This window comes from Mus caroli, unplaced genomic scaffold (assembly GCF_978045245.1).
Source record: "Mus caroli unplaced genomic scaffold, Mus_caroli_1 scaffold_8, whole genome shotgun sequence".
NCBI lineage: Eukaryota > Metazoa > Chordata > Mammalia > Rodentia > Muridae > Mus > Mus caroli.
In genome coordinates this window covers 52,252,699-52,279,070 of record NW_028227263.1, presented here as the reverse complement: position 1 = coordinate 52,279,070, position 26,372 = coordinate 52,252,699, and positions in this window count along the sequence as shown.

Sequence of the window (26,372 nt, the reverse complement as noted above, 5' to 3'; positions counted from 1 at the left end):
CCTCATGACCCCTAACCAAGTTAAAGCAGGTCCTCCACACCTTCCCAAGAAACTACCCTTGAGCCTCCAAAATGCCTGAGATATGTCTAAAGCCTTGATAATTGTTTTCTAGCAGTAATGATTGAGTTAATTTAGTTTCTAAAGCTATTTTCGTTTAGAATCTTACATCCTCCCTTTCATTAAGCTCCTTAGATTGATAAAATGTTTAGATTTGCATCCCCATCTAGACATGGTTTTCCTTTAGAAAATGATGGTTTTCTCTGTCCAAATGTTTTATAACCATATAAAAATAAAAGGCTGAACTATAATTCAAGTTGCCAACTAATCTGTCAGCATATGTAGCTTGGCTCAGAGTACTCCCGACTTGAATAAGAAGTCATCTGTCTGGTATTCTCATCATGAGAACTACTTTCCTATAATTTTTCTAATGCTACACAAAACAAATTAAGTTAACCTTCAGTCACTAAGTGGCTAAAGTACCCTTTGCCTTTTCCACATTTACATTTGTTGGTTTCCTGGTTCTCCCTGTATGCAGTTGTGGGCATCTTAATATTTTTTATTCATCTGAGTCTGTTACTTACTCTGCTACATAATATTAGAATCAATCAATTGTATAACTACTTAATGTCATCACAAAGGACAGAAGAAATGCCAATTAATGGGCTTTAGCATCAGTGTCTAACCCAGGTATCCTATGGGTAAAGTGTCCTTGCAACTCCCATCACCTTCAGGAAAGGTCTCTCATATCTATACTTAGATACGGTTCTGATTCTAATCAGCAGATTCCATTATAGACCTTTAAGTTTAAAAAAAAGTGAGAGAGAGAGGAGAAAAAACTGCTGATGAAGGCCATAAAAATAAATGAGGCTTCTTGCTTCTTGACATCTTTAGCACTTTCCTGGCTTCCTGAGTGAGCAGCAGTGGCAGACAATAGCTAAAAGATTGTGTGTAAGATAATGAGAAAAACAAATGCATCCTCAGATGCACTCAACACGGACTGCTGTTAACATTCATTATCCAGGGTCTGGAGTGCTCCCAAGATGATGGTGTTAATTGCAGAATGAGCTTAGAGGTATGAAAGAAAGCTGATGTTTGCTTATAACCTCCCTCACCATCACTTTGAATATTAACTAAGAGGTCAGATGCATTATTGGTTTGATACTATATTTCTTTTTATGGCAGTGATGTCTGCCGGCATTGTAGTGTCAGACTGTATCCTTATTAACTGTAGGAAAGTGAATTAAGTTTGACACATGAATTTCCAAATCTGTCTAGTGATTCTGGCAAAGGGCCACTATGAGATTTATAGACTTCAGTGATTCTACTTTTTAAATGTTCATAAGTATTTGCTTTTCTCTGTTTTGTTTTATGTTTCTAGGACTTAGAGTCTGATGCATTATAGCCCAGCACTCTAACATTGAGCACCATCCCTATCCCTTATTCACAACTATGTAGAGGTACAATATATTGTTATTTTGAGAATGTTAGAAACCTCTTTAATTTTACTGATTCACAAGTAAGATAGACTATGTGAATATAAAGACACAAAATCTAAATCTAAAATCAATACAAAATGTTACACAAGAGATTTCTTAAGCCTTTTCATACCTTACCACTTTAAAATACATCTTTTTCTGGTAGTCATGATATACTGTATGTTCATTTAAATGGAGACATTTTTGCCAATTCAAACTTCTTCCTAAGACACACAATGGAACTCAAATTCTAGGCACTTCATGTTACTTTATCTAGTGTTTCCTGGAGTGTGTACCAATTATTTGGTTACCAGATGTGAAATACTGAAATCTGGTCAGTGGAAAACTCAATACCTGGATATAGTGGAATGGATAGATTCTGATTTGTCCAAGTTCATATAGAAAGCATTAAGTGTGTCCATGAAAATTTCAAGGCATTGTGTATTTCAAAACTAGACACACCATAGATGATTTTACTTTTGCCTTTCTCTCTGATACTCTCGTAAGTTTACAGAGGGAAATTTCCAGGGCTGTGTGACCACTAGAAAACATGCAGAAGTTGAGGAAAGGATTGTACCACTTAACTTGCATGCAAGATATTTGTCAAAATGTGAACTCTCAAAGCTCAAAATATTAAATTTATTTTAAATGCAGTTATTCTTTTATATTTGTGCTTTTATGTAAGTACTAAATGAATTAACTGCTATTGTTTAAGGTATTTAAAAAAATACCTTATTAAAGAATTGCTTGTTATTGTAAACATTATTATAAGTAAATATTTATAATCTTTACTCATGCAATCAAAACTCTTGGATATTGTCAATAATTTCATGTGTAAAATGTAGACGTAACAACATTTGAGACATTGATAAAGCTTCAACTAGTAAAAACTCCCACAGCAAAACTGCCACCATTGAGAACCTAGGAAGCTCAGCCACTAAGTTAGATTCTAATGCAAACAGAGAACAATGATGGACAGTTTGTCATTCAAGATCAGTGCAAGAATTCCTTATTCTACACCTGTTAAATAGTCTTGCGAGAAACCATTTAACAGGTTATCTGATGTTTTAATGCACAGTAGCGAATTAAAGTCACAGAGGACATTCTCAGATTCAGGTCTGCGCATATGCTTCAGTTTCACTACAGACTGTGTGTATATTTTTCATGCTCACACAGTGAGGCAGTCTATGGTCACACTATCTAGTGACTAAAACTTCTTGACTGCTGAGTACCTTTATTTTAATGTGCCTTAACTATGTTTTTTATAACATCGTTGTTTTTGAAGTACATATGCAGCTGGAGCCAGGGATATACAGAGATATAGAGATATACATGCTCCATGTGTACTCTTTGGTTTGTGGTTTAGTCCCAGAGAACTCTGGGACAGAAGGAGTATGGTTGATAGATATTGTTCTTCCTATAGGGTTGCAAACCCTTTAAGCTTCTTCAGTCCTTTCTCTAACTCCTCCTTTGGTGAACCCGTGCTCAGTCAGTACAATGGTTAGCTAGGAATATCCAACTCTGTATTTGTCAGGCATTGTCAGAGCCTCTCAGGAGATAGCTATATCAGTCTCCTGTCAGCAAGCACTTCTTGGCATCCAGAAGGGTGTCTGGGTTTGGTGACTGTATATGGGATGGATCCCCAGATGGGGGCAGTATCTAGATGGCCTTTCCTTCAGTCTCTTCTGCATACTTTGTCCATATTTCCTCCTGTGAGTATTTTGTTTCCCCCTCTAAGAAGGACTGAAGAATCCACACTTTGGTCTTCCTTCTGCTTGAGCTTCATGTGGTCTGTGAATTGTATCTAGGGAATTCCGAGCATTTGGGCTAATATCCACTTATCAATGAGTGCATACCATGTGTGTTCTTTTGTGATTGGGTTACCTCACTAAGGAAGATATTTTCTAGTTCTATCCATTTGTCTGAGAATTTCATGAAGTCATTGTTTTTAATAGCTGAGTAGTACTCCATTGTGTAAATGTAAAACATTTTCTGTATCCATTCCTCTGTTGAAGGACATCTGGATTCTTTCCAGTTTCTGGCTATTATAAATAAGGCTGCTATGACCATAGTTTCCTTGTTATATGTTGGACCATATTTTGGGTATATACCCAGGAGTTGTACAGCTGGGTCCTCAGGAAGTACTATCTCCAATTTTCTGAGGAACAACCACTCTGAGAGTGGTTGTACCAGCTTGAAATCCAATCAACAATGGAGAAGTGTTCCTCTTTCTCCACATCCTTGCCAACATCTGCTCTCACCTGAGTTTTGAAAACTTTTCCATTCTGACCAGTGTGATGTGCAATCTTTGTGCTGTTTTGATTTGCATTTCCTTAATGACTATGGATATTGGACATTTCTTTAGGTGCTTCTTGGCCATTTCATATTCCTCAGTTGAAAATTCATTGTTTAGCTTTGTACCCCATTTTTAATAGGGTATTTTGGTTTTCTGGCGTCTAACTTCTTGAGTTCTTCATATATATTGGACATTAGCCCTCTATTGGATATAAGATTGATGAAAATCTTTTCCTAATCTCTTGGTTGCTGTTTTGTCCTACTGAGAGTGTCCTTTGCCTTACAGAAGCTTTGCCATTTTATGAGATCACATTTGTCTATAGTTGATCATAGAGCCTGGGCCATTGGTGTTCTCTGTTCAGGAAAATTTCCCCTGTTCTCATGTGTTCAAAGCTCTCCCATACTTTCTCTTCTATTAGTTTCATTATATCATGTTTTATGTGAGGGTCCTTGATCCACTTGAACTTGAACTTTGTACCAGGAGGTAAAAATGGATCTATTTGAATTCTTCAACATGCTGACTGCCAGTTGAGCCAGCACCATTTGTTGAAAATTTTGTCTTTTTTTCCACTGGATGGTTTTAGCTCCTTTATCAAAGATCAAGTGACCATAGGTGTGTGGGTTCATTTCTGGGTCTTCAGTTCTATTCCATTGATCTTCCTGCCGGTCTGTGTACCAATACCATACAGTTTTTATCACTATTGCTCTGTAGTATAGCTTGAGGTCAGGGATAGTGATTCCCACAGAAGTTCTTTTATTGTTGAGAATAGTTTTTGTTTTGCAAGTTGTTCTTTCTAAGTATATGAAAACTTGAGTTGGAATTTTAATAGGGATTGAATTGAATCTGTAGATTGCTTTCCCAAGATGGCCATTTTTACTGTGTTCTTATTCCCCCCTCTGTAGCCAATATTTTACAGCTCAGGTCTTAATAGTAAGAATGGCCAAACTGGCAGACTGCCTTGCCTCAAAGAACTGGAATCCCAACTGGAGGACCTTCCTTTGACTGAGCCCTGCCTACCACTCCCACTTATTCACAACATACTCACCAGTTCCAACTATAGTGGCTGCTTTGAACCAGGGTCGTAATCTAATACCCTGATATATACAGATTATTTGTCTGTGAATTTAATTCCAAGTTCCAGAGTCTGATTCTTCAGCCAGCTATGTCCTGCACATGACTCAGGATCTTGCATACCCCTGCTCCCAACTTCCTCTCAGTTTGCCTGACCTCTCCAGAAGCTGGCCCCCACCCAAACTGGTAATTCCACTTTCTCCTCAGAGATCAGGCACATTCCATCCCATGTCAGCCCTACCCACTCTGTACAGTCCTGCATGGCCTGGTGGGGAGTCCTCAATGCTCATGAAACTGAGCACACCAGCCACTCCAACATTCCTTAACAACTGATCTTTTCTGTCCCTACAGGAACTACAGTTTCCTTAGACCCATGTCTTGGCCACAGTAACTGTTTTTGCTTTTGTTTTTGTTTTTGTTTTTGTTTTGTGCCCCCTCTTCTCCAACAAATCTCCCTACTTGCACAACCATGGGTCCTAAAACTTATTCCAGTTGCAACACTCCAATAAACTCACCTTCTCCAGACTGCCATGGTTCTATAAAGCCCTCTCCTTTCAAGTCAATGAATGGCACCCCTCCTGTCCTAAAGATAAATTCTAAAGTTAGTAACAGCTCCCTAAGCCAAGGTCCTTGCCTTGCAACTTATTAACCCTTCACTGTCCTGACACTGCCTAGAACTTAAACCTATTCATACAAGCACTTATAAACTGTTAAAAAATAGTTAAAAGATACAAGTTAATAATCAGTTACTCATAAATAATTATATTCTTTAATATATTCATAACTATACTTATAGTCATGATTACTTAACAAAATAAGTTTTATTTAATATGTTTTCAAATTTAGATAAGTTAACTAACTAAAACCAAGCAATTTCTGTTTGTGTCAATATAATTTAGAGAGATAGCTAGATGGTCCTCAAATACTTCAGAGATCTGCTGAATATGGCATTTAAGATGCTTAAGTTTAGGATGACAGAAACTCCCAAATCCTAGCATTGACTCCTCCCCACCAAGGTCTCCAAGAAGATATATACACAAAGACAACGGACTCTACCTGGAATGTGGTAGGCTACTTCCCTATTTTCTTTTGTATAAAAAGTTTGATGCTCGATTTGACAAATTACATTCAGATCCACACTCCCTTGTGTCGAGTCTGTTTGTCAATTCCCACTGACTCCTTGCCCACCTGGGACCAGAGACCCATTCCACGCAGACAAGGGACCAAGAGGGTTTGTGGCAGGCTAACCACTGCCCTAATGCTTCGCCCACTGCCAGGGTTCACCATGACCTATGGACAAACAGTACAGTGGACAAGCACCTAGTCTTCTCCTCTTCCTCGGGAATTGATTCATGAATGATTCAGAGTAAGAGTCAACCAAATGCTTTTGTACCCATAGCTCCTTCTGAGCACAAACCCATCAACTCTTGACCCTTCCACACCATACCATCTGTCTTCAGGAAGGAAGAAGCCAGAGCTGAATCTGCACCCTTATACCCAAAGAGATTGGAATGTTAGCCTGAACCCAACTCACCGATGCACAAGCTGGGAAACCATATCTGCTCTCCTGCACAGGGAAAACTCCCACCACTGACTTGTAGAAAACTCTGGGCAAGCATGTCATCACTCCTTGTCCTGGCATTTCTGGCAACCTACCCAAGAACAGACCCAGGTGCTCAGTGCTTGACTATTCATGGACCCAATCCCAGTCCTAACTGACAAGTCACCCCTTGACCAGAAACCCATAAAAATCCCCTTGTGTTAGCCTTAGTGTGCCTTCACTGACCTTCACCTGTGAGATCTGACCACACCAGAGAGCTGACTCCTAATATACCTATGTACCTTTATTGACTTTTTATCTGGTCTAATGTATCACCAAGGGAGAAAAAAATAAAGCCTATCGATAGTATAACAAAAATTTGAGCCAGAAAAAAAAAAAAGGCTGGGCAAAATATTTAACATAAAACTTGTGAGTGTTAAGGTGTTTGAATTCATGTTTCCAAAGGAAAGCATTTCCTATGATTCTTTGTGCTTCCTGTGATTGGCATTGAAACTGAGCTCACTGTGCCTCCCATCACTTTTTGCATGCTTTTGGTTCAAATTGCGTGTTTATTTTCCCTTCAGTTAGCTTATTCTGGGAAGCTAAATGAGTCATGCGCCTGCATGCATTTTTACTTCAATAGAACATCAGTCGCTTTAAATTTTACTTTAACTTCTTTATTTTAGGGTTTACCCCATGTGCCTTTTTTATTTTTAGTTTGTTTTTATTGTGTGTGTTGCTCTCACTGAGTTTGTGCATATGTCTACATATGAGGCCATAGAATGCATAGTTGTCACCATCTAGCCCTTTCGAATTTATTGCCTTGAGATAATCTCTTACTGAAATGGAAGTTAACAGGTTCTCTTTGGCTTTCTGGACAGCAAGTTATCTGTATCTTTTTGTCTTTTATCCTCAGTTCTGGGATCTAGGCATATAGAGCCATGTCTGACTTCTTATATGGGTATTGTTAATTTGAACTTAGGTTGTCTATCCACAAAGCAAGCAAGTATTTCTGTTAATCAAACAATAAGCTGAATAAGTATGGAAATATCAATAAGATACCCATGGCCACTATCCGTTCAGATGGAGAGCTGGCATATGCATATGTTTAATCATAATCCAATGAGATAAATAGGATGCATAGAGAATGGAGTCATTCACAAATGCTTCTTGGAAGGCTGAGGTCCAAAGATAAATGTGGTGCAGGAAGTGAGATTCTGACAGAAAGGCACAAGGGAAGGATGACAGATGTGGTATGGAGATGTCTGGAGAGAGGATACAGGAGAATTCAGACTTCAGAACCATTGAGGGATCTCTACTCATACTCAAACATCTGGAAGGATGTGGAAAAGAGCTGAAAAAGTCCTAACCACTGAAATGACTTGAAAAGCTAGGAATTGCAATAGTCGTGGGGGTGAAATAAAAGATTGAATAAAAGGAGGAATGGCTGTCTATGAACTATTCATGAGTCCTATGAAGACATTGAGAAACTTGTATACAGTAGTTGAAAAGCAGAACTAAAGAAACTTCTATATAAACATTGTTGTGTAAGACTCAGACCTCACAATCTATGGCTATAGAAAAAAAATGAACTAATATAGGTTTGGTCAAGGGGCAGTCCATGGTTTAGAACATGGCAGTATGTACTCAAATAAGCCATGGTTGTTTTTATAGCAACAGAAGAGTGCAGTTGTCCAGGCCAATCATTTGAAATATAAACTAGAACAGTTTAGCTTTCAATCCATTATATATTCCTAATTCTGCCATTTTCACTCTCTTCCATTTTAAAGGCTCATATCACTTTCTTAGTCATTTCTGATTCATGCATGTCCCCATGACTCAGCTGATTTTCATTATACTCTCTCCTAGAAACTCCTCACCACCTGTCATTTTTTTCTTTTTCAAGAACTATATCAAATATTACCACTTAAATAAATTTTTAAATTTATTCATGTTTATCTGATTGTGAGACATAGGTCTTTAAAATCACAGGGCCTTATTTTACTCTTGCTGTAACCCTGTAGCCTCTTATACAAAATCTAACTAGACTAGGCACTCAACAATACCTAACAAAGAGCAAAAAAGTGTAAGATAAAGAATAAAGAAGGGAAGCAGAGGAGGCGATTCAGAATTTTATGCCAACAATGAACACTAAAATTAAAATGCAATATTTTAATCTTCTGTGCAGTTATCTATTCTCAACATGGCCTACTGTGAGCATTTAAATGTAGCGTCTTTTAATTTCCCTGCTTTCTTTCAATCACCAAGCAGTTTTGAAAGACGGGTTTTACGGCACTGACCTTTGAAGCTTCTATTTTCACACTTTATTGTTATATTTCTCAGTCTGATAACAGCTCAACATTGCTTTTGAGAAATGAAATACTTTGGTGCAAAAATGTAGTGCTATGAATTGGACACTTGATAAGATTCTTGGTTTGGTTTGGTTTGGTTTTTAACTTTTAAAGTACAAAACTGACTGAAAATGAATGCTGGTATATATAATTGGTTTGTATCCTCAATGTTTCTTAAATATAAAGTAGAATAATGATTAAAAAAACAAAGTAAGTACAATTATAGAATTATAGCAGTAGCAGAATGGTGTTTATTTTGTTTTCCAAGAAAAAATATGTTTTTTCATCTGTAACATGTAACTATGTTCACTTGATAACCGAAATTATGAGATTTATGTAGGTGACAATTTAAACAACTTAATGATAACATTCAGAAATCTGGTGTATTATGGTATTGTCTAGTATGTAGTAAGAACTGATGCAGAAAATACAGTATATCTGCTGTATTAAATAGAAGTTAGTTCTAATGTACTTCATTTTCATAAAATTTGATTAATGTTATATGAATTCAAGCTCACTTGTAGAAAGAGAGGTAGAAGAATGTATAATGCTGGACAAAACTGCCATGTTCTAAACCATAGACTGTCCCTTGACCAAACCTATTTAAGTTCATTTATTCTATAGCCATAGATTGTGAGGCCTGAGTCTTGCAGAGCAATGTCCATATAGAAGACACATTACTGTAAATCTAAAGATATTAATTAATTAAATATTAAAGATATGATAATGTCAGATCCAACACATTGTATAAATATATAAGAGAGTATTCTATCTATTCTAAATAAATCTAGGAGTTAATAAAATATTATTTTGACTTTCACGATAACTTTGATCATAATTTATTTCTACTCGTGAATTGTTTCTGAAAAGTGCTACATGACAGTTTTAGATGCAACTACGTGTAGCCAAATATCTTTAGGTAAGACATGCATGTCCATTTTTACAGCAGAGACATTCTGCATAGTATGAGACAATTAATGGGCAAGGAAATGAAAATATAGATAAGATTGCAGACAATATTGCATATCCTAGATTAAAGTGGTATCGAAAATATGGAGTCATTGACTATGTAGAAATGGGATGGTGAGATGCACATTAAATGAATATATGAAGACATGAAATATGGCTTGTTAATCAAAAGTACATCAGTTTGCTACTGTCTGTAGCTCCAGTCTTGGGGGATTTAGTGCCTACTTTAGGCCTTTGAGGGTTTCAGAAATGTTTATGTTCACAAACATACATATAGACAAAAGATTTATGAATATAAACATAAATAAGTAAATGCCATTTTAAAGACTTACTCATATCAATACACAGTTATCAAGCTTTTCCTGCCAAAAGGATGCTAAGAAGATCACAGCCTGGAAATTGGTGACATCTCAAGGAAATCAAGGCATTTCACATGGATAGAACTCATCAAGTGTCCTAGCATACTTTCTGATGTTGAAATAACAACCATGGCTTATTGAATACATACACCTATCATCATCTATTCTGTAAGAAATCTAAGGTGGGAATTCAGCATGGCTAGAACCTAGAGTCAGGAACTGAAGCAGAGGCCACCAACCTGACATTGTTTAATGGCTAGATTTCCATGTTTTGCTCAGCATATTTTTTAAAGAAACTCAGTACCACCAGTTCAAGGTTGGTACTGACAACTGTGGTTTCAGCCCTCCAACATCTGGAATTAATTCTTTAAAATCCTATAGACTTGTTTTTAGGCCAAACTGATAGAGGCATTTTCTCAGATGATGCTCCCACTTCCCTAATGGCCCTAACTTGTCTTTGGCTGACACAAAAAACAAACCATAAGGATGTGTAAATATGTGTGCTTGTGCTTTGGGAGAGGGGATGTTGACATTGGCTGTGTTAGGGTGTGACTAAATTATATTAATTAATTGAAATAATTAACTAAATTAATTTTTACATAATTTAGATAATTTCCTTACCTGAATAAACAAAGTAGGTGTGAAGGAATACTTGTTGAATGGAAGTCTGTGTATGTTAAAGCAATCATAGTTTATATCTACAAAAAATTTATGTACATTTATGTTTGGATCTCACAAGTGATCACACAGCAATTAAATTTCATTTTAGATTTGGAGAGCTAGCACAGAATTTAAGAACACTTGCTTTTCTTCCAGTAGCTACCAGCATCTGTATAGGATGGCTTATAATTCCGGGTACTTCTAGATGCAGTTGGTATAACACCCTCCTCTGTTCATTGTGAGGACCTGCACAGCCATGGCAGACAGGCAGACAGGCAAACAGGAAGACAGGAAGACAGGCACTCTCTCTCTCTCTCTCTCTCTCTCTCTCTCTCTCTCTCTCTCTCTCTCTCTCTCACACACACACACACACACACACAAATAGAAAAAGAAAAAAGAAAAAGAAAAAGAAAGAAAAAGAAATCTGAAAGATATTGTTACCATTTCACAATGAAGAAAGGATAGTTTGAAAAGAACCACTTGGCTTATTCATTAGCAATAGTGAAAGGATATAGATGTTTACATCTGGGTGGACCAGGCTGAAATATGCACCATATAAAAATTATATGGTTTTGGAAAACATAATTTACTGTATTCATCTTAATTTATGAATGTGTTGAACTTAAAAATATCACAGAGAATATTTATATATGTTTTATAATAAACATCATTTGTCTCAAGGAGATATTTAGCATGATAACTAATACCAATACGGAAACATTATCCAGTTTTATTTTTAGAAATCACTCTATATGTCTTTAATGTATTAACTCATTTCATCTTTATTACTCTGTGAGGTAAACATTTTCTCAAAGGAAAATGAAGTTGAATTTTACTCATCCACTATCTTCTGCAACAATTTTAAACCCCAATTCAATTTAAACTGTGCAGGAATTTGCCAGAGTTACTGCCTGGTTCTGTAGCTCCATGCCTGTGATTGTGTTTCCTCATCTCTGCAGAGGATCGCTCAGCACAGCAGCTAGTAAAAGCTTCTTCCCTGACCAACAACTTTATCAATTCTGCTTCTCTGTCAGATAGGTCTCCCGCCGCTCTACAGTTCAGACTCTAATGTTGTGCCCTTGACATCAAAGTCACAGCACAATACTCATAGATTTTTCTTCTGTGTAACATTTGTCTTTCCTTATCAACAACACCTTCTTGAGAGTTGGTCTACTCTTGAAATGGGTGGAATTAGTTACTCTTTTCTGCTTCTCCACAGGATATTTTAGAGTCTGCTACTAAAGCGAGGTCCCCACCTTGTACCTTACTGTGTTATTGAGGCTGATTAAAACTGTTACTATACACTAACATATATTGTATTTGCAAAAAGCATTGGAACCACCTGGGTACTTCTTGGGCATGCAGAAATAAATGCAGGGCCTACTGGTTTCACTTCATCGGAATCTGCATTTTAATAAGAGCCCCCATTGATATCCCTATGTACAATAAAAATTGAGAAATACTTCTGTAGAAGAACGCAAGGATCCAATTCTGGACTTGATCTTAGACACAGGGGGAACCTTTGAAGTAAGAAGCCTCCCAGGTATCAAAAGTTTATAATCACATTTATTAAAAGCCCATGCTGTCATGCTGCCAGTGAATTGATTAAATGATTTTATATATTTTTATATTTATTCTGCTGATAAGCCTGCAAAATATCAGATAGTATTGTCACTTCCTAACAATGAAGATGGAAAAAAATTGAGACCATTCTGAAACAATTTTCTGGTTACGTCATTCTGGAAGCATAAAGATCCCTATGTTAATAGAAGGTAATTACAGGCTTAGATGTGAAAGCAGGTGGGATGACCTCATATGGAAATTCCCTGTCATGATTTTGTAGTGTCTGGAGAGACTATTTAACCTTCATTGACTGGTACTATAAGCTAAGAGGAAGCGGAGAGAAGGCAGCTGCCCTTTTCACTAATGTTTAAAGAAACAGATAAACGTAGCAACCACAAAATGTGTAAAGATGTGCCTTTCTGAATTCAAGAAACTGTTTGTTTCCCACATCTAGAATTGTCCTAGTGTCAAAATTGGGATCTATCTATGCTTATTTGGGCAGAAAGATTGAAGATTACATATCCTTTATTATTCTATGATGACCAATACTAACATGAACCAAAGGCCCATCAGATCAAAGAGTCATGAGAGCACTGACTGCATAGGTACCTGGCTCCTCAGACAAAGGGCTCAGCTTTCTGGATCCAAGGAACTAAGGCATACTTTATTTTCATCAACTATTCTATCCCACCAGTACACTCCATGTTATCATGGAGGGAGTATGTGTGGGGCATTGTGAGTGTCTTCAAATTCATCAAGGTACCAATTCATGTGATACCAATTTCCTGAGAATGTTTACATAAATCCATTGTTTCTAAACATAAGGCTAACCATTACTTAACAAAGTGACCCCAAAAGTATATGTTTATCATCCTTCCTGCTGGTATAAAAGACAAAGGTTATTTCATGGAATTAACAAGACAACCCACCTTCTATCTGTTTTAGACAGAAAAATCTATGCTACTTCTCAGTTTCAGTAATAGTAACATTGAATGCTATGGAGTAAACAAAGGCACCATGTGTATGGGACCTATTACATAGTTTATTTCATTCATCCATTGAAAGAATACTCTTTTTAGTTTGATCTGTGATGTATGGATTTTGTAAGAAGGAAATTGACAAGTGAGCCTGAAGCATGTTAACTAGGTTTCACAATGAATGGCTAATTTGTTATAAAATCGGGCATTTTTCCTTTTTTCTTTCTTTTCTTTTTCTTTTTTTTTCTTTTTTTTCTTTTCTTTTTTTTTTTTTTTTTTTTTTTTTTTTTTTTTTTTTTTTGAGACAGGGTTTCTCTGTGTAGCCCTGGCTGTCCTGGAACTCACTCTGTAGACCAAGCTGGCCTTGAACTCAGAAATCCTCCTGCCTCTGCCTCCTGAGTGCTGGGATTTAATGTGCCACCACGCCCGGCTGCATTTTTTCCTTTTTATGAATTGATTTATTAATTTACACTCTCAGCACTGCCCTACCTCTGCCCCCCATAGAGTCTTTCTCCCATACACCCTCCCTTTTGCCTCTGAAAGGGTGGGCCTTCTGTGTATCCCTGCCTTAGGCACATCAAGTCTCTGCATATCCTCTCTCCCACTGAAACCAGACGAGGTAGCCCTTTGCTTGGTGGTTCAGACTCTTGGAGTTCCCAGGGGTCTAGGTTAGTTGACACCGTTGGTCTTCTGGAGGGATTGCCATATACTTCATTATTTTTTCTAATTATTCCATATGGGTTTCCAACCTGTATTCTATGTTTGGTTGTGTATATCAACATCTATTTCAGTGATTTGCTGGGTAGAATCTGTCAAAGGGCAATTATGGTAGAATCCTATCTGGAAGCATAACATAGTACCTCTAATAGTTTCATGGATTGGTGCTTGCCCATGGGATGGGTCTCAAGTTTGACCTGTTATTCTTTGGTCATTTCTTCAGCCTCTGCTCCATGCCTGTCCCTCCATTTCTTGTAGACAGGATAAATTTTGGGTCAAAAGTTTAGTTGGTGGTTTGGTGCCCATATCTCCAGTGATGTGAGTCACAGCTAAGTACAACACCATCAATTCTTGGGTGCCCATCTTATCTCATGTCTATAGCAGCTTTATTCATAATACTCAGAAACTGGAAACCACTTGGTGTCCCTCAACTGAAGAGTGGATAAAGAAAATGTGGTACATTTACACAATGGAATACTTTCCAGCTATTAAAAACAAAGACACCATGAATTTTGCAAGCAGATAGATGGATCTTGACATTACAATCCTGAGTGAGGTAATCCAGTGCCCAAAAGACATACATGCTATGTACTCACTTAAAAGTAGATATTAGCCATACAATACAGGATACCAATGCTACATCCATAGATCCAAAGAAACTAAACAAGCACGAAGGCACAAGACAGAATGCTTGAATCTCATTTAGGAAGGGGATCCATCCCATAAACAACCAGAAAACCCAGACACTATTGCATATACCAACAAGAGTGTGCTGACAGGACCCTGATATAGCTGTCTCCTATGAGGCTATGCAGGTGTCTGTCAAACACAGAAGTGGATGCTCAGTCATCTATTGGATGGAACACAGGGTCCCCAATGAAGGAACTAGAGAAAGTACCCAAGGAGATGAGGGGGTCTGCAGCCCTATAGGAAGAGCAACAATATGAACTAACCAGTACCCCCCCCCAGAGCTCCCAGGGACTAAACCACCAATCCAAGAAAACACATAGTGGGACTTGTGTCTCTAGCTGCATATGTAGCAGAAGATGGCCTAGTTGGCCATCAATGGAAGGAGAGGCCTTTGGTCTTGTGAAGATTCTATGCCCCAGTATAGGGGAATGCCAGTTCCTGGAAGCAGGAGTGGGTGGGATGGGGAGCAGAGGGAGAGGGGAGGCTATAGGGGATTTTCAGAGTGGAAATTAGGAAAGGGGATAGTATTTGAAATGTTAATGCAGAAAATATCTAATAATAATAAAAAAAAAGAACTGGGAGGACAGGGATGTGTCTTCTTTCCTTTGCTTCTTATTGCTTCAGAAGACTTTGTAGATTTATCAATGGCCATAGAGATGAGAGAAGTTGTAATAAGTCTTAATATGGCAAAAATGTAATTTCTAAATATGCCTTTGGCAGTGCTTTCAAGAGTTAGATATAAATTTTTTTGCTCTAGCAATAGGCCTGAAAACTAGTGCCTTTCTGGGGTTCTATTCTGACAATTTCTAGGAACCATTAGACAAGTCACTGAGGCTTTCTAACTGGTATGTTGTTCATCTGTTGTGTATCAACCAAAACGAGCATACTAACTAACTAACTAACTAACTAACTAACTAACTAACTAACTAACAAAATTCTTGTGTCTAAAATGCAGGTCTGTGTGACATTCCTGATAAATAAGTTTTTCTAGGCATGTTGTCTGGTTTAGGTCTATTGTATTTATCTGAAAAATGTTGATGATGTTGTTCTTATTGACTGAGGAGTCACTGACTATGGGCCTGAACTAAATATGAGAGACTTTTGAAAAGAGCAGTAATTGTGTAAATATAAATCAGTTATTCTGAGGAGTTCTAGGATTATTGGTTGTAGCTTAGGACAGAACAGGCAAGGCACATAAACTGCTAATTGAGAAGAAATAGGAGGCGACCTTTCTCATGGAGGATCAGTCAGAACATGTGGCATAGTGCAGTGTTTAATTAATTAGGGCTGGTGCTGCTAAGTAATTTAGGTTAGGAACAGACTGTCAATACAATTCTCTAATTTCTGACACATTAAATGACTTCCTTGAGCTGAGAATTAGAAAGAGTATAAACATTACACTTCCAAGGATGTATGAGATATCAATAAAACACAGCACAGAGATCTTAAATTGGAAACATAATCCTTTTTAATAACTGCTTTAAATGATTATTTATGAATTTGTTTGTGTGTGCCCACATGAGTGTGGAGGTCATTGGACCACTTTTAGAAGTTAGTTAATGTCCCCATATATAGTTTTCATGAATCAAATTCAGGTCATCAGGCTTGGTAGAGGGCAACTTTGTACTCTGAGTCACCTTACTGTCTGCACGATTGCTATTTTACAAAAATGTTGCCTGATCTTTCAAACTTAAATCCTTATCCAAAATTATGTGTTCATTTATTACTATTGAAGTTTAATGTTCTCTTTTTTCTTTCTGAATGGAAACTTAATTTTTAAAGAAGAAATGACCCTTTCAAAATCAATATCCTTTCTTAGCTCATTGCATGGATTTTCCATCTAGAAAATGCAAAAATTTATATTCCTATCCATTCACTTATTCTTTCTTCCTCTCTTGTTCTTTCTTCATTGAGTTCCTTTAAGTCTCCAAGGTTAAAATAGTTTTTAATATTCATCAGATCAACATGTTTAGAAAGAAATAAAAGTCTTGGTTGGAGAAAAGAAAGGCTTTATTTTACTCTGTCTCTTGTGGAGAGCAATAAAAAATATTTTGAGACCTTTATTTCTTCTCCATAAACTTGTAGTACTAACTAAAAAAGTACTCAGTCATATTTACAATAAAACTAATGTCCATAAATTAATAATGGGGCACTTTTCATTTGTCTTGTGTATTAACAAATATTAGCACAACAAAGAAGCAAATATAGCAAGGTACTTAGATTCACCACTGGCAAAAACATGGCTTCAATTAACACCCCTGGAAAGATGGGCATATCTATAATAATACAACTTGAAACAGGGCTTGTTTATGTATTGAAGACATGCCTACAAAACAGACATAATACTTTTACTGACTTTGTATGTTTATTTGAGAAGGCTGAGAAACTAGAAAAAAATATTTTTCTCTACATCTATTGCAATTTCATATTTTTTCCTTTAAAAAGGATATCTTTGGGCTGAAGACTGCTCAGCAGTTAAGAGCACTTACTGCTCTTCTAGAGGTCCTGAGTTCAATTTCCAGCAACCACATAGTGAGTCACAACCATCTGTAATGGGATCAGAAGTCCTCTTCTGGTGTGTCTGAAGACAACGACAGTGTACTCACATGAAATAAATTAATAATCTTTTTAAAAAGGATATCTTTTTGTTTAGAGCAATTTGGGGAAAAGGTATTGATAAGAATTTGAGAGTTTGAGTGGAGAGCTGAAATTCATTCATGTTTCAAAACTCTCAGAAATTCAGAGGGAAGTTTATTTATTATCAACTTTCAAGATGACTCATCATTCATTCCAGCATGTCTACTCTCTAGGATTCTTTACAATAGATATGCATAACAAAATATCATTCAAAATAACACATAAAAAGTGCTAGCTGCAGTATTCTTTTGGCCAATGAAGAATCAAACTATGTAAATGCTAAATGCTTTGCTGAATGAATTGTGATTGTGGAATGCTTGGAAGTCTTTTCCATGATAAACAGAAGTGTATATACTGGAACAGCTTTTATTATGAAACATACTCACTGTGATTGTTACTGTTGTCTGTCAACCTGACTACATCTGGAATGTACCAATTAGGTACACCTATGAGGGATTTTAATAATTAAATCATTTGAAATAGGAACACCTTCTGGTGGCTGCCAACATAAAATATGTGGAAAAATTAAGCATCTACTCTTTGTCTATTTGCCCTCACTCTCACTGACAAGTTTATTCTTTCACTTCCATTATGCCCACTTCTTTTTTTTTTCATAATTTAATTTTTTATTAGGTATTTTGCTCATTTACGTTTTCAATGCTATCCCAAAAGTCCCCCATACCCACCCTCCCAATCCCCTACCCACCCACTCCCCCTTTTTGGCCCTGGGGTTCCCCTGTACTGGGGCATATAAAGTTTGCAAGTCCAATGGCCCTCTCTTTACAGTGATGGCCGACTAGGCCATCTTTTGATACATATGCAGCTAGAGACAAGAGCTCCGGGGTACTGCTTAGTTCATATTGTTGTTCCACCTATAGGGTTGCAGTTCCCTTTAGCTCCTTGGGTAATTTCTCTAGCTCCTCCATTGGGGGCCCTGTGATCCATCAATAGCTGACTGTGAGCATCCACTTCTGTGTTTGCTAGGCCCCGGTATAGTCTCACAAGAGACAGCTATATCTGGGTCCTTTCAGCAAAATCTTGCTAGTGTATGCAATGGTGTCAGCGTTTGGAAGCTGATTATGGGATGGATCCCTGCATATGGCAATCACTAGATGGTCCATCCTTTCGTCACAGTTCCAAATTTTGTCTCTGTAACTCCTTCCATGGGTGTTTTGTTCCCATTTCTAAGAAGGGGCAAAGTGTCCACACTTTAGGATTTTACATATATTGAAAATCAGATGAGACATCCAGTCTGAACAAGTACTGGATTCTTGGAATTAATGTTCAGAGAAGACCATTGCAGAACTAGCTGGATCACAGACTATAAGCATCTCTGCATATAAAAAACACAAATACACAAATACACACACACACACACACACACACACACACACACAAACGCGCACACACAGACACTTTCATTATACATATATATATATATATATATATATATATATATATATGTATATATATAGACTCTCTTTCTCTAGAGAATGCTGGCAAACACCTACCTGTACATTAACATAATCAAAATTTAAATTATTTAGATTAATATATACTATTTTAATATGAACACACATACTTATAGATGATGCATATAATATATACAAACATGTTATATATTACAAATGCATTAATGTATTTTATAATATAAGAACATATATATATATATACAATTTTGTTTACTTCTTCAAATAATAATATGTACTCAAAAAAATAGAATATAAAATACTTTTAATAGCATTCAAATAAATATTTAGGAGGCTGAACAAAATTTCTTTGCATTGCAAGCATCTTTAAAGTTAGTTTTATATAGTGTACATTATACAAGATTATTTTAGTTCTTGGTTCAAAATAATTTAGAACTGAAATTAATAAAGAAAAATTAATGTTTTAATTCAGAGCTCAGCATACAGTTTCAATGGCCAATTTAATGTAAGTGAATGTTCACAGTATACTCTCAAGGAGACCCAGTATTGATGCCAGTTTTAAAAATGAATGGGCATATTTTTATAACCCTTTGTTTTATTTTATTTTATTTTAGTCAATCTAGGCATTCAATATAGGCTCACAATATTGTAAGATAGTGCCCTCTACCTCAGCTCATCTCTAGCTTTTGTGTAAGCATCTTAAGCCAATTTTAAATCCAGTGAAATACAAGAATCACATTTCAAGTAAAATAAAATTACAATTAATTATTATTTACATTATTTTATATAAAAATATTAGTGTTTCCTTAGTTCAGGCTTTGTGTTCTGCTTTAATGTATTAGAACACTATATGTTTGGTGTAGGAAACATAGAAGTCTGGCAATTTGCAAGCAATAAAAGTGCAGATGGAAAGAGTCATCTAATTAATTCTGAAATCTGGTGCCTTTGAAAGAGAAGCATGTTCATAGCTGTTTTTCTATTCAAATTCAACATGCAGCCTCTCTTCAGTTAAATACATTTATTTCTTCAGGAAACACCCATAGTTGCTGAGCTTATGTCCTAGTTGTTTCCCAGAAATCATTTTTCAAGGACAGCTGTTGTTTTATGTAAACTAACTATAAATAGAAAACAGGGCACACAGGAATTTCAATTAGAAAATATCAAGTGTCATGGGTGCAAATCTATTTTGTGGGTGCATATGTACATGGATGCAACATTCATGCAATATTCTAAAAAATAATCTAAATTAAGAATGTATAATAAGAAGGCTAAGACAAGACATCACCTAGAGTTTTTGTACATTGCATTTGAAAATTTAGATTCAAGACTGAAGAGATAGTTTCATTATTAAAAGCAATTGTTGCTTTTACAAAGAAGCCAGGTTCAGTTCCTTGTATCCACATAGTGCCCTGTGACTATCTATAGTTCAATACCCTCTTCTGACTTCTGCAAGCCCCAGTCACACATGTGGTGTACATCTTTCATGAAGGCAAAAGACTATACATGAAATAAATGCAAAATTTGTGATTAAAAACAAGAAAATGATTTTATAAAAGGTTAATAAAAAGATACTTTGAATAGAGTATTTAGAGTCATAAATGATACAGTCACAATTGACTGGATATTCTTTTTCTTGATTTGTCAAAATATAATGAGTAACACTAAGATACTATATCACCTTTTGGAGGTTAAACTTAGAGGGCTCTAGGTCCATTTATCACTTTCTACTAGATCATGAGGAGTTTCATTCAATATGTGCTGAATGAATGAAGTTGGAGTATTACTGATGTTTATTTTGTTTATCAACCCAACATCTTTAGGACAAGAAATGGTCTTTGAATACTGGAAGAATTCTCTAATTGGAGGCTGATCTGATCACTAAAATTCTTTAAGATAATTGAGTCTTTTATGGATTCACATTCTTAGAATCGTATGGATGTCAGTGGATCTCTATAAAATTGTAGAGTTATTTTCAGAAAATGTGAAATGTTGATGTCATGCTTCTAACAGATTTTTTCATTTGATGCAAAATGTTAAGTTTAGGGTCTGTATTGAGTTGATTGAGGCATAATATTGACAGAAAGGCACGCTTTGTTCCAACAACAGTGACTTTAGAAAGCTTTCTGATGCTACTGAACCCCAATCTAATCTTCTTACAATGGCAAAAGAAACATATACTCTCCTAATGGTAATAGCATTAGTAGACTGCATGCTAGTTCCTAGGTAACTGTCTGAGACTACATATAAGCTAAATAAAATCAAAGTGCTATTTGCTGCAGTTGGTGTTGCTGTGGTTCTAAAGCATATGACAACACAATGAAGTGGGAAGAGATGTTTGCTGTATGAAAATGTATGTGTATATATAAAATGAAACAGTCTAATTGTGCATCCCAGTAACTAATGGCCTTATAAGCTTCCTGTCTGGCAATGATTTTTAGGAGACATTGGAATCTAATTTTTTTATATTGATTCTTAGAATATTGATAAGAAGGTCTCTAATGAATGGTGGGTTGATAATATAAAAACTCGATTCATGCATTGTTCGATGGCCATATATATAGCAGGAACAAATCTATCATTTTCCCAAAGAATTGAAACTCTTTCAGCTCTATTCAAACAGAACATCACTAAGCTACTGAGAATATGGCCACCTGTAAAAATTAAAATTTTGATGAATATTATGAAATATCAGATACCTTTTATGTGTCCAAATTTTCTACTGCTCTCACAACATTATAGTTAATCATATTTTAAGCATTTATTACTGAGTGTGTGTGTGTGTGTGTGTGTGTGTGTGTGTGTTTACTCATGTAACTGTGGGTGTCCAGAACTCTTCTTTTGAAGCAGAGATTCCATGGCACATGTATGGAGATAAGAATAAAACTGATAGGACACAGCTCTAGCTCTGACCTTCCATCATGCATGTTCTGAGCATCAAACTCAGGTTGCTTATTTTTGGCACAAACACCTTTACCTGTTGAGCCAGCTAACAACCCAATTTTTCATCCTAAATATATACTTTGAAACTTGGGCACAAAGTAAATGTCCAGAACCATGATGTCAATTCAAATTATATCCAGGATTCTACATAGGAATAACCAGTGAGATTGTACTGATCATATTCTAAGGAATTCTGTATTTCAGAAATCAAATGTTTGGAAATAAACTCCATAAGGCTCAGAACATTTCAATAGGGTGACCCTACAGCTCTTGATACAAAGATATCACAGGTCACAATTTCCACTTTCCTTTATGTACATTTTTCCTTTCATAATTTATATTGAATAATATCTTCCCCTTGAATGAAAGTAAAAACACTATGTAAAGTTTACTTAGCTTTTTTCAGCATGATTTTATTCCTTTAGCATTCCAAAATACTTCAGCAAGAGTTGCTCATGCGTGTGAGATAAAATTAACACATTTCTTCAAATACAATCTTTTTGTTTACTGAAGTTTTCAAGGTTGCATAATAACTAACGGTAATTATTTTGAATTATTAAAGTTTCTCCTTTGTGAATATAAAATGATTCAGATCTTGCAAAGATATTGTTACTATGATTTTCTGTATTAAATAAAATAATAACATCAAGAAAACAATTATAGTATTAAACAATGTTCAAATAATTTTTGAACTATGCTATTCTTTAGAAGCGTGCAAAACACAATAACCCTTTGCTTTCAATGGGTCTGCATATAAATTTAGTCCTTAATTACTTTATGAAAATGTTTTGTTAGTATTGAAATACAATAACTACTAAACTTCTTTATAGTTTATAAACTACTTTATAGTTGAACACATTATATAAACATCAACTTATATGATTTTCTTAATATTCAATATACTGTATATGTGAATTATCTTACTTAGTTCTTTTTTATTGGACATTTCCTTTACCTGCATTTCAAATGCTGTCTTCCCTCCTAGCCTGCTCAGGAAAGCCCTTTTCTCTTTACCCCCTCTCCTGGCTCTATCCAGGACCTCCCCCACCCACTTACCCACTCCTGCCTCCCCTCCCTGGCACTCCCCTGACTGGGGCATTGAGCCCTTACAAAACCGGTTTGCATTAGCAGTATTTTGTTATCTTTTCAATAGCACATTTGATCCTTGACTCTGTTGAATTTGTATGAGAAACAAAATGACTGTGCTGAGAGAGCATCACACAGCCTGAATGGCTCCAGCTCATTGTCCTGCCTGCAAATCTGTCTGATTTCCTTGTCCTTCTTGAATGACTGTATCTCCTTCAGAAGTCACTGATATTTTAACTAGATATGGGAAATATATTTTTCTGATTACTTAGACCTTTCCCTAGTAGCTATAAAAATATCTTGACAGAAATACAGAGGTTTTCCTGGGTTTGTATTCTGCTTTTAATTGCATTTTTACTCTATTTTGTTTTGGTTTTAACAAGTAATTATTCATTTAAAATACACACACACACACACACACACACACACACACACATATATATATATATATATATATATATATATATATATATATTCCATTAACAGCCAGTAATTTGCTAATAAGTTTCTAAAAATCAAGACTGTTAGGAGGTTATTAATGAAATGATAGTTTCACTGTCACATACATTACTTATGGACACACACACTAGGTGACGTCAGGCTTCTCTCTTTACATTTGTATTGGAATTATTCCCCAGATAGCATTCAATTTGCTAATAAGAGAAACTAAATATAATCCAGCTGTTTTTCCTTTCTAATTGCTTATTTTTATACCAGAAAGGATTTCTACATTTCGTGTTAATTCAATATTAGCTCTTCAAGAAATTTATCTATGGCTATAACTTCAACACAGACACTAAATGAAAAGACATTGTGCACAGTTTCTCTCAGGATAAAAAACAAAAAGTATGAGCAAGTGTTGTAGGTTTTACATAGAACACAATTAGGTGTAATTTGAGAAGTTGGGAAAGGACCTCAAATATCAGAGTCTGTGAGTTTTCAAAGATGAAAAGAGATCCTTCTATTTTTCTGTCAGAGAAAATAGTAGAAGTGTTTTAAAATATGTAATCAAAAGATATGTTTCAAAATGCAAACAGAGTACAAAAGACTAATAAGATATCAGGAAAAATGAGGAACACGGAAATATAAGGAGTGGTTGAAGGTCAGAGCAAGTGAATGTGGCTACTCAGAAAGTGAGATTTAGGTAGATATGTGCCTGATAGGAAGAGCAAAGTTTCACATTGTTGGTTCTTTCTTTTCTTCCAAGAAATGCATGCAAATTCTGTAAATTGTGACAATAAAGGAGTGTGAAATCCACATACCTGGTTAAAGCATGGGCTGTTGGAAGTACTCGACCCACAGAACTGCTTGTTTTAAATTATCTAATCTTTTCTTTAGGTTGTGAGTCTAGCTTTTAATGGTTGAACCATCACTACAGGCATGTGTTGAGTGCTAAAAGAATTAGCCTCTCCTGGAGAGAGGGGCGTTCCCTTACTCCAATGCAGAGTGGTCACTCATGAACAAACACAGACTAATCAGACCCTTCTCAATAGTCACAAATGATATAAAATAACTTGGCGCGACTCTAACTAAGGAAGTGAAAGATCTGTATCATAAGAACTTCAAGTCTCTGAAGAAATAAATTAAAGAAGTTCTTAGAAGATAGAACGATCTCCCATGCTCATGGATTGGCAGGATAAATATAGTCAAAATGGTTATCTTGCCAAAAGCAATCTACAGATTCAATGCAATCCCCACCAAATTCCAACTCAAATCTTCAACAAATTAGAAAGGGCAATTTGCAAATTCATCTGGAATACCAAAAATCCTAGGATAGGAAAAACTTTTCTCAATGATAAAAGAACCACTTTTGGAATCACCATGCCTGACCTAAAGCTGTACGACAGAGGAATTGTGATAAAAAAAACTGCATGGTATTGGTATAGTGACAGACAAATAGACCAATGGAATAGAATTGAAGACCCAGAAATGAACCAACACAACTATGGTCACTTGATCTTTGACAAGGGAGCTAAAACCATCCAGTGGAAAAAAGAAAGCATTTTCAACAATTGGTGCTGGCACAACTGGTGGTTATCATGTAGAAGAATGCAAATTGATATATTCCTATCTGCTTGTACTAAGGACAAATATAATTGGATCAAGGAATTCCACGTAAAACCAGAGACAGTGAAATTTATAGATGAGAAAGTGGGGAAAAGCCTCGAAGATATGGGCATAGGGGACAATTCCTGAATAGAACAGCAATGGCTTGTTCTATAAGATTGAGAAACGACAAATGGACCTCATAAAATTACAAAACTTCTGTAAGGCAAAAGACACTGTCTATAAGACAAAAAGGACACCAACAGATTGGGAAAGGATCTTTACCTATCATAAATCACATAGGGGAATAATATCAAATATATATAAAGAACTCAAGAAGGTGGACTCCAGAAAATCAAATAACCCCATTAAAAACTGGGGCTCAGAGCTAAACAAATAATTCTCACCTAAGGAATCCTTAATGGCTGAGAAGCACCTGAAAAAATGTTCAGCATCCTTAATCATCAGGGAAATGCAAATCAAAACAACCCAGAGATTCCACCTCACACCAGTCAGAATGGCTAAGTTCAAAAATTCAGTTAACAGCAGATGCTGGCTAGGATTTGGAGAAAGAGGAATACTCCTCCATTGTTGTTGGAATTGCAAGCTTGTAAAACCACTCTGGAAATCAGTCTGGTGGTTCCTCAGAAAATTGGACATAGTACTACCAGAGTATCCTGCAATACATCTACGGGGCATCTCTCCAGAAGATGTTCCAACTGGTAAGAAGGACACATGCTCCACTATGTTCATAGCAGCCTTATTTATAATAACCAGAATGTGGAAAGAATCCAGATGCCCCTCAACAGAGGAATGGATTCAGAAAATGTGGTACATTTGCACAATGGAGTACTACTCAGCATTAAATAGAATGAATTCATGAAATTTCTAGGTAATTGGATGGACCTAGAGGGCATTATCCTGAGTGAGGTAACTCAATCACAAAAAAACTCACATGATATGTACTCACTGATAAGTGGATATTAGCCTAGAAACTGAGAATCCCCAAGATATAAGATACAATTTGCAAAACAGATGAAACTCAAGAAGAACAAAGACCAAAGTGTGGTCACTTTGCCCCTTCTTAGAATTGGGAACAAAACACCTATTGAAGGAGTTACAGAGACAAAGTTTGGAGTTGGGAAGAAAGGATTGAGCATCTAGAGACTGACATATCTGGGGATCCATCCCATAATCAGCTTCCAAATGCTGACACCATTACATACACTAGCATGATTTTGCTGAAAGGACCCTGATATAGCTGTCTCTTGTGAGTCTATGCCTGGGCCTGGCAAACACAGAAGTGGATGCTCACAGTCAGCTATGGATGGATCACAGGGCCCCCAATGGAGGAGCTAGAGAAAGTACCCAAGAGCTAAAGGGGTCTGCAACCCTATAGGTGGAACAACAATATGAACTAACCAGTACCCCCAGAGTTTGTGTCTCTATCTGCATATGTAGCAGAAGATGGCCTAGTTGGCCAACAGTGGAAATAGAGGCCCATTGGTCTTCGAAACTTTATGTGCCTCATTATAGGGGAATGCCAGAGCCAAGAATTGGGAGTG